The sequence below is a fragment of the Liolophura sinensis genome, chromosome 1 (genome assembly GCF_032854445.1).
Source record: "Liolophura sinensis isolate JHLJ2023 chromosome 1, CUHK_Ljap_v2, whole genome shotgun sequence".
NCBI classification, from domain to species: domain Eukaryota; kingdom Metazoa; phylum Mollusca; class Polyplacophora; order Chitonida; family Chitonidae; genus Liolophura; species Liolophura sinensis.
In genome coordinates, this window is record NC_088295.1 from 38,184,407 (window position 1) to 38,198,943 (window position 14,537).

Here is a 14,537-nt window from a genome sequence, read left to right on the forward strand (position 1 = left end):
GTAATCGACGGAGACCAAATCAGCCCGTCATCACGAAATTATTTAAGGACAGGCAAAGTACAATCTGTGAGTTCCGCGGAAATTGCTATTCCAGCGGTAATACAATTACGTGGGACGACCACGAGTGTAACCAGATTTCTGTGGTGGGTTCAAGGAAGGATTCTCTCCCCTTGGAACTGGGATAAAAGCAATCTGTTCTCAATGAAATAGCCGTGGTATTAAATGGAGAGTAGTGAAATGGGCCAAAAAGGCAGAGACAGCAACTAATTGTTGCAAATGTAGCCAAGTAAAACGATTTAAACCTGAAAAGTTTTGACCTGAATAAAAGTCGTCATTAAATTATATGCGTTTTGTTTAAGGGTTAGGTGTATATTTATCTTTCTTTGTACATGTTCATACGTATATGTATTTTTTAGTCCACACGTGTTTAACATCAGCGTAAACTGTTCCTTTAGGTGAGCAAATATTGAAAACGAAAGGCGCTGGTTAAAATCGCAAGTTTATGAGTTTATGAGTTCCGTAAAAGTTTTAAAGAGCTCTAATGGAATCCACAAGAGCGCAGTATATTATTTAAAAAAAAAACACTCTTATCTCGCATGATTTTCACAACGTCCTCGATCATTGCGTTATCGGTCTGTGTCTTGAAAACAAAAACAACTGTGTGACATTACAAAATTTTGCGTACATCTGCAATAAAAAAGTGATATCAGCATATAAATTAAATAATTTGTCAGTATTTCTTCATTGTTTTTGGACCAAGCAGTGGCTGACCTCGATGATTTTGTATTGGTTTGCTCTCTTTCAAAAACACAAAACATAAGTCGTCACCTTGTAAGCCAGTCAACCAGCGTATCTGACCGATTGGGTAAACATCTTTCACCGATGTCAGAGTCGTTTTGGTTGGATGAGTCGTTTTTGTCTATGTAGAGCTTAAGGCCGTCATTTAAATCTGCCTCTACACGTACTGACATCAAATTGCAATAACGATTCATGAACAAGAGCGGTACGGTGTGAATACAAAAATTCCATTGTGTCTTCATTTAAAGTTAGTGTTTTGCGCTAAAAGTGACACAAGAGAACGTAAAGTAAAAGAGGAACGTCCTTATTGGTTGACGGCTGGTATGCGAATGTCTGTTTCGACGCAATGATACGCGACTATTACTATGCATCTAGTTATAAGGTATTAAAATTATATCTGTTTTAGACAAAAAAAAACATTTCCTGTAGAGTTACTACCTGTCAATTTGGAGGTTACTCTGCTGGCAAATCATATGACTACACTTTCAGCTCCAACATTTCAAAAATCGGGATCATGTCAATTTGAATTTTTTTAATACGTTGTAAGGAACGGTGCAAACTGCACGTGGTGGCATAGTTTATTACCATACGAGAGTTTGGGAATCTTGAGATTTGGAAAATCAATTAGTTAACCCATAGTCTATGCCATTTGCAGTTTTGCTGCTTGAACTATTAATGGGAGAGAACCTTTACTGGTATTCGCCAATCAGAGTAGTTTCCCTTTTTCCGTAACACCACACAAAGTCCGCACAAAAGCATTACCGAGTAAACACGGTTAATTCACTCCATCATAGCTTTAATCTTATAATGATCGGCTAACTTTCAAAATTATGATATGTATTTTCACTTTGAAAAATGGATGTGCTGATTTAGTTACAAATTTGCCAAGTGAGTCAAAATGAACACCTGTAACATCACGATAGACATATATTGAACTCACTGGATATTGCCTGTAATATTGCCTATGTCTTCCAACATCAGTGGAAACTTTTTTCCCCTTCTACATGAAACCCCGTAGCCTATACCAACTATACCAGTTGAAGTCCAGTTTTACCAATTAAAATTCGTATATCTTTATTTTATTTATTTGCTTGATTGACATTTACTCTGGAAATTTTTAGGTTTTCAGGTGGGAAGCGGAGACCATCGATGCTCTTAGCCAGACAGAGACGAAAACCTTCTGAATTCAATCCGCTAACAAGCGACTTCGTTGTTCAAAGGGGGATCGGCCGAGGTGACAATACTACGTTCCTTAGTAGAGTTAGCCAGGACACTCATCACTACATGAAGCTATGTGTAATTTTGAAACTTGTACATTCGCAGCTCTTCCAGTGTGATGGTCAGTTTTTGTTCTTGTTATATACCCATATAAGTGATATAAGGTCTCCAGCTATACACCTTGTACGGGTATGTTCATAAGGCGTGATGTGATCTAATGCAAAACTATAAATTCATTTGTTGGTATGATGTAAGGAAAACTGTCAATATAAAAGACATGAAAGACATAACATGGAGAGACAAAGTGGAGTCATTTTGGGTGATGCCTGGAATGATATAAGAAAAAAACTATCAAGTCAGTTTTGCGATGGATGGTTGATAGAGTCAGTTTGTGTGATGGTTGATATGAGAGCGATATGTGTGACGTATGACACAGAGAGACAAGAAAAACTAAGCCAGTTTGTGTGATGACTGGTATATATGCTATAAGGGAAATCAGTTTGTGTGATGGTTGATATGAGAGCGATTTGTGTGACATGTGACACAGACAGACAAGAAAAACTAAGCCAGTTTGTGTGATGACTGGTATATATGCTATATGGGAAATCAATTTGTGCGATGGTTGATATGAGAGCGATTTGTGTGACTTGTGACACAGAGAGACAAGAAAAACTAAGCCAGTTTGTGTGATGACTGGTATATATGCTATATGGGAAATCAATTTGTGTGATGGTTGATATGAGAGCGATTTGTGTGACATGTGACACAGACAGACAAGAAAAACTAAGCCAGTTTGTGTGATGACTGGTATATATGCTATATGGGAAATCAATTTGTGTGATGGTTGATATGAGAGCGATTTGTGTGACTTGTGACACAGAGAGACAAGAAATACTAAGCCAGTTTGTGTGATGACTGGTATATATGCTATATGGGAAATCAATTTGTGTGATGGTTGATATGAGAGCGATTTGTGTGCCGTGTGACACAGAGAGACAAGAAACACTAAGCCAGTTTGTGTGATGACTGGTATATATGCTTTAAGGGAAATCAATTTGTGTGATGGTTGATATGAGAGCGATTTGCGTGACAAGTGACACAGACAGACAAGAAAAACTAAACCAGTTTGTGTGATGACTGGTATATATGCTATATGGGAAATCAATTTGTGTGATGGTTGATATGAGAGCGATTTGCGTGACAAGTGACACAGACAGACAAGAAAAACTAAACCAGTTTGTGTGATGACTGGTATATATGCTATATGGGAAATCAATTTGTGTGATGGTTGATATGAGAGGGATTTGTGTGACATGTGACACACAGAGACCAGAAAAACTAAGTCAGTTTGTGTGATGACTGGTATATATGCTATAAGAGAAATCAATTTGTGCGATGGTTGATATGAGAGCGATTTGTGTGACATGTGACACAGACAGACAAGAAAAACTAAGCCAGTTTGTGTGATGACTGGTATATATGCTATATGGGAAATCAATTTGTGTGATGGTTGATATGAGAGCGATTTGTGTGACTTGTGACACAGAGAGACAAGAAAAACTAAGCCAGTTTGTGTGATGACTGGTATATATGCTATATGGGAAATCAATTTGTGCGATGGTTGATATGAGAGCGATTTGTGTGACTTGTGACACAGAGAGACAAGAAAAACTAAGCCAGTTTGTGTGATGACTGGTATATATGCTATATGGGAAATCAATTTGTGCGATGGTTGATATGAGAGCGATTTGTGTGACTTGTGACACAGACAGACAAGAAAAACTAAGCCAGTTTGTGTGATGACTGGTATATATGCTATATGGGAAATCAATTTGTGTGATGGTTGATATGAGAGCGATTTGTGTGACTTGGGACACAGAAAGACCAGAAAAACTAAGCCAGTTTGTGTGATGACTGGTATATATGCTATAAGAGAAATCAATTTGTGCGATGGTTGATATGAGAGCGATTTGTGTGACTTGTGACACAGAGAGACAAGAAAAACTAAGCCAGTTTGTGTGATGACTGGTATATATGCTATATGGGAAATCAATTTGTGTGATGGTTGATATGAGAGCGATTTGTGTGACTTGGGACACAGAAAGACCAGAAAAACTAAGCCAGTTTGTGTGATGACTGGTATATATGCTATAAGAGAAATCAATTTGTGCGATGGTTGATATGAGAGCGATTTGTGTGACATGTGACACAGACAGACAAGAAAAACTAAGCCAGTTTGTGTGATGACTGGTATATATGCTATATGGGAAATCAATTTGTGTGATGGTTGATATGAGAGCGATTTGTGTGACTTGTGACACAGAGAGACAAGAAAAACTAAGCCAGTTTGTGTGATGACTGGTATATATGCTATATGGGAAATCAATTTGTGTGATGGTTGATATGAGAGCGATTTGTGTGCCGTGTGACACAGAGAGACAAGAAACACTAAGCCAGTTTGTGTGATGACTGGTATATATGCTTTAAGGGAAATCAATTTGTGTGATGGTTGATATGAGAGCGATTTGCGTGACAAGTGACACAAACAGACAAGAACAACTAAACCAGTTTGTGTGATGACTGGTATATATGCTATATGGGAAATCAATTTGTGTGATGGTTGATATGAGAGGGATTTGTGTGACATGTGACACACAGAGACCAGAAAAACTAAGTCAGTTTGTGTGATGACTGGTATATATGCTATAAGAGAAATCAATTTGTGCGATGGTTGATATGAGAGCGATTTGTGTGACATGTGACACAGACAGACAAGAAAAACTAAGCCAGTTTGTGTGATGACTGGTATATATGCTATATGGGAAATCAATTTGTGTGATGGTTGATATGAGAGCGATTTGTGTGACTTGTGACACAGAGAGACAAGAAAAACTAAGCCAGTTTGTGTGATGACTGGTATATATGCTATATGGGAAATCAATTTGTGCGATGGTTGATATGAGAGCGATTTGTGTGACTTGTGACACAGAGAGACAAGAAAAACTAAGCCAGTTTGTGTGATGACTGGTATATATGCTATATGGGAAATCAATTTGTGCGATGGTTGATATGAGAGCGATTTGTGTGACTTGTGACACAGACAGACAAGAAAAACTAAGCCAGTTTGTGTGATGACTGGTATATATGCTATAAGGGAAATCAATTTGTGTGATGGTTGATATGAGAGCGATTTGTGTGACTTGTGACACAGACAGACCAGAAAAACTAAGCCAGTTTGTGTGATGACTGTTATATATGCTATAAGGGAAATCAATTTGTGTGATGGTTGATATGAGAGCGATTTGTGTGACTTGTGACACAGAGAGACAAGAAAAACTAAGCCAGTTTGTGTGATGACTGGTATATATGCTATATGGGAAATCAATTTGTGTGATGGTTGATATGAGAGCGATTTGTGTGACTTGGGACACAGAGAGACAAGAAAAACTAAGCCAGTTTGTGTGATGACTGGTATATATGCTATATGGGAAATCAATTTGTGTGATGGTTGATATGAGAGCGATTTGTGTGACTTGTGACACAGAGAGACAAGAAAAACTAAGCCAGTTTGTGTGATGACTGGTATATATGCTATATGGGAAATCAATTTGTGTGATGGTTGATATGAGAGCGATTTGTGTGACATGTGACACAGAAAGACCAGAAAAACTAAGCCAGTTTGTGTGATGACTGGTATATATGCTATATGGGAAATCAATTTGTGTGATGGTTGATATGAGAGCGATTTGTGTGACTTGTGACACAGAGAGACAAGAAAAACTAAGCCAGTTTGTGTGATGACTGGTATATATGCTATATGGGAAATCAATTTGTGTGATGGTTGATATGAGAGCGATTTGTGTGACTTGTGACACAGAGAGACAAGAAAAACTAAGCCAGTTTGTGTGATGACTGGTATATATGCTATAAGGGAAATCAATTTGTGTGATGGTTGATATGAGAGCGATTTGTGTGACTTGTGACACAGAGAGACAAGAAAAACTAAGCCAGTTTGTGTGATGACTGGTATATATGCTATAAGGGAAATCAATTTGTGTGATGGTTGACATGAGAGCGATTTGTGTGACTTGTGACACAGAGAGACAAGAAAAACTAAGCCAGTTTGTGTGATGACTGGTATATATGCTTTAAGGGAAATCAATTTGTGTGATGGTTGACATGAGAGCGATTTGTGTGACATGTGACACAGAGAGACAAGAAAAACTAAGCCAGTTTGTGTGATGACTGGTATATATGCTATAAGAGAAATCAATTTGTGTGATGGGTGATATGAGAGCGATTTGTATGACATGTGACACAGACAGACAAGAAAACCTAAGCCAGTTTGTGTGATGACTGTTATATATGCTATAAGAGAAATCAATTTGTGTGATGGTTGACATGAGAGCGATTTGTGTGACATGTGACACAGAGAGACAAGAAAACCTAAGCCAGTTTGTGTGATGACTGTTATATATGCTATAAGAGAAATCAATTTGTGTGATGGGTGATAGATGGGAAAACCCTCAAATCTGTGTAAATGTTAATAACATATAAGGGATAATCATGAAGCATACTGTGGTGGTGATGGTGATGGGTGGTATGATAGAGGGAATAAGTGAATGTGTGTGATGGCTGGTATAACATAAGAGAAACTATCGGGTCAGTTTGTATTATTTATGGTGTGATATAATGTAAAACTACCTTTTATATTGATATTTTATAACTATAGGTCAGTTTTGTGATGGCTGATATATAGGAGTTACCAGAAATCAGTGTTGTATAAGGTCACTGAACGCAGGTTACTGGTCGATCGGTTAGTCCTCGTGTACGGAATATAGCTATCAGTTCAGTTTGTGTAATAATCATCATTATAAATACTGGATATAACCACCTGTTCAGTTACAATAAAGTGATATATAGAAGAGAACTATCGATTTAGCTCTTCCAAGCTACGAGCAATCTGGGAAGAGCATCTTTCCGTGTGCAATCGACTCGGCAGCTTTTACCATAGGCTGTGTATGGATGGATTGGTTTTATGTAACTGCTAGCAGTGAAAGCACACGACCAGATGTTCCGTGTGTGACACAGTACATAACGTGTGTCCTCAGTTGCTCTTTACCTATCCATGTTGGCGGTAATTGATTTTTAAAAGAAAAATACACTTCGGAATGAATAAAAAAGGCACATAACTGGAATATTTGGACTTAATAGCATACTTGTATATTCCTATTAATTCTAACTCTATACAGGCTCCATATATCATTTTTGAATTCAATTTGGTATAATTATAGATCGAAATGAGGTATGTGAGTGTTGTGCTTATATGCGGTGTGACGATTACACTAGCCTAACACATTACCCTTCCATCCGTGGATATTTATGCATTTGAATTAATTCTATCCTATGTTAGACATCTATAAGGGCTAGAGCCCTTTAATTTATGCTCGTGGATGCGGTAAACACGACTTCAATAATTGGGGTGCTCACAGGAGAACATTCAGCTGTGACTGTTTTCACAGTCGCACAAAGAATGTTTTTCACTGTTTTTCACGTCTTTGACACCTTTAGACAGCCGCGTGCGATTGGCGTCAAACCGTGAAGAAAACATGACCACAAGCATTTATAAATAGGCTAATGCAGCCGCAGTCGAATACCTCGGACATTCCAGTCTGCTCTCAACATGTAAATATCACATTGTATAAATATAAAAATGTTACCCTGTTCTTTTCGTTGGGCGCCAGTTTGATTCATTTCGGAATGTCTCAATCAGGGATCTTATTAAGAACATTTAATTAGCTAACTCGGCGCGAAAACCACGCCATACGAATACGTATTAATATTTGATCCGCAGTGGCGTCACCGCTCCGTGACTATAGTAAAAAGGCTCATTTTGTCATGATTACTATACGCATACACATAATGGGAGATCTTATGTAAACATTATGCGTTTCGTGCACAAATGTGAAAGCTTAAGGGCGGGGCGGCGGGGGGGGGGGCGGGGGCAGTTATTGAACAAAGTAATTATCAGGTTTAACATTTTTCAAGAACAGAGACCACTGGTCTTTAGAGAGTTTCGAACTCACACTGGGGTGGGCTTATGTTTGCTTATTTCTGAACCAGGCTAAAACAGGACTACATAAAGATCCATTAGGTCCGCACGAAAGCATTTGCACCATGCAACGTTGTGCGTTGCGTGTCACTCCAGAGATGTGCTCAAATTACAAATAATTATACATTATTTATCAATCAGAAATTAATTAATTGCATAACATTTTTTCGGCTGCCTTTCACAAGGTTGCTGGACGTGTTTATACCCATGTTCAGTTGATCGGCGACAACCGCTCCATGCTGACCTGTTTGGAAAAAGCACGAGCTGAAGTCGTTTGGCGTTGTGTTACATTCGTGTGTCTTTACCTGCAAAATCTGTCAGTTGGGAAATGGCGTGCGTCTTTGCTCTGTTCTAAAACTTGTTAAAAATTAATGTTAGGATTGAATTACCAAGATCGCTCTACTTGTGGATCAGGCTTTGCCAGCCACGTTCACTGTACTTCCGCCGAGTAAAATGATGCAACATGACAAATTCACTCACAAATTATACGTGTAAATTCTTTTGCAAAACGCTTCAAGAAAATTACAAGTATAGGGCAACGGTACATTTTGAGTGTAAAACTCATGGGTTGACTTCTTACCCATTCTTTATTTTCAAACGATCCATTTGATTCAAATTTCCTTAATAGCCAAGAATCGTTGAAATTATTGCCTTGTGTTTAAAATGACTCTTAACTTTGACAAGGTTATTAAATTGACCCGAATTATTAATTTTTTTAACTTTATTACCGATTTAGAACCCTAACAGGCGAGGATGATATTTCGTGAAAGGTATTTATTTGGGCTATTCTAAAATGATTTCAAAAATTCGACTGGATTAGTGCTGATTTATTTTTTTGCCAAAAATCTCCAACACAGCTTCTGTGAATGGCTAAAGTATATACAGTATTGACAGAAACATGTATTGTCGTCCTCAAATCAGACATCCGAAGTTACGAAATCAAAGAACATATGTTCGACTTGCATACAAGCAGTCTTCAACTAACGGGATTTTAGTTCCGGTGTACTGTATAACGGGCAAGAACACATCTTGATTAACACGGTCTTTGTTCTGTAACGTTCCCATCCCGTACCACACCAGATCCCTTTCCATCTCTGCTCCATTAACATAAACCCGATTCAGGCGATTACTATAACATATCTGTGGTTTTCAGTAGCTTAATCGTTCCCGTATTCCCGGTGTTTGCTTTCACAGAGTGGCTATGGAGTAGCTCGAGTCATGGTTAAACCGATCACATATCAAAGTGTCCCGATATGACTCGGATATTACAGACGATTGAGTCTGACATTCTAATAAGTCTCTCACGTTTTCTGTCAAACTGAATATTTCTCACGCTTAAGTAAGTCATATCAGTATTTCATTAAATCTATATGAATCTGAGATACTCATCTTCTTCATACTCAAAACAGAAGTGAGCCGATAATATGCTGGGACCCACAAAACAAATAACCCCTAAAGTATTTTATATTTAAATGGATGGTAAAATTGAGAATCAAGAATTGATGGATTTAATTGTCCTTGCAACGGATTCAAAGTTTTGTATAGTTTTAATGGATTAATGCATGTCCAAGTATATCGTCCGCATGTATCAAATTTTACTTCTGGTTATTTCTTCTCATTTATTGAGTGAACTATTATAAGAATTGATTGATTGGGTGGTTTTATCACAGTGAAAAGTCGAGTGGAATGCTAGGCAGTACTGTTATGGGCAAAACTGTGTGTATTCCGTTTGTACCCCTGCATATCAGCAATCAAGAGGTAGGGTTTACAACAACCCAATAGGATATCATCAAGTCCCGATATCAGATAATATCGCCAGACTCCTATCTTCATAAATCGATCACATGTACTTGATTTTGTGCGGGTGAAAACTAACCTCCGCTTCGCAAAACTACCCATACATCACCGTGGTCAAGAGCGGAAGAAATAAAGGACAAAAAACATCACGGAAATGTGGTGAGGGCAAACCACTTGAGACCGCCTTCATCTGGAGTATGGGAGTGTTGGAGTGATAAAAGCAATGTGTTCCACGTTAGTGTGTTTATGGGTGCTGGTCAGTAGCGTATCTACCGGACCACCGCTGTGAGAAACGCCCCCAACCTGACCTCCAACAAGGACCTGCCCTCCCCACAACTCCCAAGACATCGTACAACCATTTAGGACAATACCCCAGGGGACCCTAGCTAACGCCTGTGGTCCTGTTCGTGATATTTTTCCCGTGGAACCAAAGAAGTCTGGTATCCAAAGGCAAAATAGCAGACAAGGCAACCTGCATTTCATTTTCCCTGAAAATATCATATATAGGTATCTAGCCATCTGCTCATAAAGCTCACATATATATTTTTTATCTGGCAGAGTAGCTCGTATATCCTTGTACATAGTGCTATAAATATAATATAGTGTTTTTTTATTTGCAGCCATCACCACTCAGAGGCGGGCTAATCTCAGAGTCTGTATCAATCTTATAGGTCTTCACTTTTTGGACTGCTTGTGTACAATACACTTCCTGTTTAACCGTATAAATATGACACAGCTAAGATGATATTCCTGTTCCAACCACTTGGCATACTTACATGACTTAATTTGTTTTTAAATTATTTGTCAATGGACCTTAGCCAATGCGGAAGGCCAAAGCCTTAGAACTGCTAATAATACTGTTGAAAAAGCAAGTTTACTTTATGGACCGATTTATACTTGTTTACAATGATCACTTAAATGGGAAAGTAATCGATCATTACACCCTGTGCAAACAGTATTCTGCTACAATTTTGGATTTGATTACAAACCTGATGATGCACTTTTAGATAACAAGCACGCCAACCAGGAACTGCAAAGGAACACTTCAATTTTAGTCTGATACCTTTGTAAGAAGGTGCATTCCACACTGGGACAAGGTTTGATCATTATAAGAGAGGGCAGTAAGAAAACAGATAGCTACAATCTGATGGCTATAGCCCTACTACATACAGTTTCCGCTCATCTCGATACACTCAAGACGATATCTTGCACAGACTGAAGAAGGAATGCTTACTATGACCATGAACGGCAATAGCCGTTCACTATGCATAAAATTTTTATTTTCCCATCTTCAACTGCAACTTTCAAATACACTTATAGGAAAACCGCTGAGTGGTGTTCATTTGTTCTTTCGAATTTAAAACAACGTTTCTTTCTTCGTAACAAAATAATAACCTCTTTTATGGAGACAAACTGCTCAATGAACAATACTACATCAGTAAGCTTTGGAAACCATGAATGCATTTTTTATCTGGTATTCAAAAAATGTTGAACATCAGTATTATTGCAAAAGATGTATATTAAATGGCCCTTGGTAGAGGGAATCCTGACTTTGCTCATACGTTCATCACCTGTAAGTCACATGTGTAACCTTGAAGGACTTTCAAAGCAGTCCAGATCTCAGCAAATGTTTTAAAGAAATGTATACACCCATATAGTATAATGGTGCAAAAAGTCTAATACAATGAGTTAGCTGCTTGCGGTGGTTCGTGTAGAGTACGAAATAATAAACAAAGTATTCCGCATAAACACACGTCCTTTGTTTTGTCATCGAGCGAAGTTTATGAAACGACAAGCACACTTAAATCCCGACTTAAAATGACCCCATTATTTAGTATACTCGCCACTAAGCTTTTCCAGATGGCGTGGATAAAACTCAATATTGACAGTGCTGGGGATAATCAGCAGCGCCCTCTGTGGTCACGGGAAGCAATCCGGGGGGACTAATGGTTGTAATATGGCCACGGAGAACTGTGACACTGGCTACCGGTCCCTAGCTTTCATCTCGTGGACTATTTCACGTTTAAGGTGCAAGGTTTAATCTCAGTGGAAGGAAAATGAAATAGAATGGGTTTCCGTGCCAGTTGGCTCACAGATAGACGCCTATATTTGTTGGCTGATCTCTTGTCACATGGTTCACAGGCGCCAAGCAGATGTACGGTTGTACACGGACGTTTATATATATATATATATATATATATATATATATATATATATATATATATATATATATATATATATATATATATATATATACTCCATACTGGAGTTTTTATGCATTTTATTAGGTCGTATAACGAGAGAAGAACAACAAAAGCTGCTTTATATGCAGAATAATCTTCTTTACTGGCAAAATAATTATCTTAAATTAACTATGCACCGATGGATTTCGCAGTTTTCAACAAAAGTACGCACCGTTCGAAAATGAAATAGGCCTACACCCATTGTTACAACTAATATTCAACGAAATAAATCACATGCTGAAATTAACTTAACAATCCATTGCTTAAATTCACCGAATGAATACGTGAATGTGTGATACTAAAATGAATGATTGAATTCATTAAGTAATGGATCAACTGAGGAATAAATCTCGTTAAAATAATTTCAGAACATGATTTATTTTTTAAAATATTGGTTGTTAAAATGGTCGGACTTCCGTATGGTGCGTGTTTTTGTTTGAATGTACAAAACAGATGTCTAATGTTTTAAACGGGTCGTACGGTAAGAGTGTACATCAAAACTCCTTATCTTGTACTCAGTGTGACAGTTACCGCCAGTATAATGTGTTTAGCGCGTGTGTTTTTCATGCAAAACTTGAACTGGTAACATGATAAATAACGTAGTGCGTTTTAATACCAGAAATACTTACGTTTTCTTTAAATAGCCCAGTGTTATACACGCGGTTTTAATCGGCGGGTGGCTTGGTTGGGCCTCTTCAAGCTACGCTGGTGTTCTAGCAGGGGTAGGGTCAAACTTACAAACCATATTTACATCATTAGAAACTGACTTGTGGGGGTTATAGCGGTATATACAACACACTTATACAAACACAAGTCTCACTCACACGGTGGTTTCTGATTGTATTATAACTATCATAGCGGTTGAGTTTATACCCATATCGTATGACGCCTTCACGCTTTTTATAAGTGCTTGAAGACTGTACATAGTATTTTTGATAAGTACACGTGGTTTAAAACATTTGTCTTTTTCTGATGTGCAAAGGATTGTTTTCAATACCGGTATCTCACAATGTCAGTAAGCATGTGGATATGCCCTACATTCTAAAAGTAGGGATAAGTGGTGATTGCAGTTCATAATCTTATTAAAATCAGATCTGACCTTATGAAAAATCCGGCAACTTTGCACAATCATCAGTCCAAGTTTATTGTACATTCTTTCATATTCCTAGCAAGCATGTCTAGTGAAGAGAATATTATCAGATTTAACTGTTCAGCCTAAAAAAAGACCATATTGATTCGAACCAAATGTCGTCTGCTTGAAAGAATCAAACAAAATGGCTGCGTCGACAAAAGGTTTCAACAGATGATTTGGAGAACAGCCATCCAGGCAAAGACTACAAAAACAAAGTTTGGCAAGGGGTCGAAATTCACACTTTCAGGGAAAAGCAATTAATCATTACCAATTTAGTTACTGGCGAAAAAATGGTGAGTTTTGTTTTTAATCCGTTTAGAGGTCTCTGTTAGGTCAGTCCAGGTCACAGCCCGTAATTAATCACGAAGCAGACCTACACTGATTACGAACTTCGAAGCGGTGTACAGGACAAAATACTGTATGCAAAGCCATTTATAAATGTGCAATTTTATAACTGTGAGCATTGAAGGTTGGTAAATAACCTGGTTTTAGAACTATAGATATTGAATCTTTGGATTTACAGAGCCTTAAATGTTAAAGTTTAAACAAAAATCGTGCTAAGCCTAACCTTGATTCTAACGTGGTCTGATGCTGGCTTCAATGCTCAGTTTCATGATGATATCTCAGCGTGACCTGTGCATATTACCAGAGCGACCAATGAGAAGGTGTAGCGTCGTCAGGGTGGTCATGTGCAGGCTGCTGTGAGCCTATTGCTCCCTTTTTGACAACAAATAAACATTTAGGCTGACCTAAGTTAAAAAATTGTGAGAAACGGCGAATTGCTATATTAATTTAGTACATACAGTATGTGACCGGAAGGGGCCATTCAGGACACAACCGGCTTTTATCTTAGTGTATCTGAGTGGCCATGGGAAGGTGACAAATTACGGGACTCGAGATTAACACCAAACGGGGCATGTTAGAGGCCAGTCAGTCGGAGATTTGTGGCTGCGAAAGGGTCATCCTACACACAGATGCTTTTTTCTTACAAACAGCCGATAAGAGGGAAAGGGTTTTAATTGTGGTTCAATATTAAAAAGGGCCTTGTCAAATCTTGTATCTCGTACAGCCAGTGTGCTCGGGAACATTGTCACCCACTTAATGTCCGGACCAGAGATATAATCCCCTGCTGACACTGTCCTGCTGATGATAGAGATAGCAGAAGTCAAGACCTTGACCACCTCGTCCATCAGTGCTGGCCATTCCTGATGGGCTGCGAAGCGTGGAGAAGGGTTTT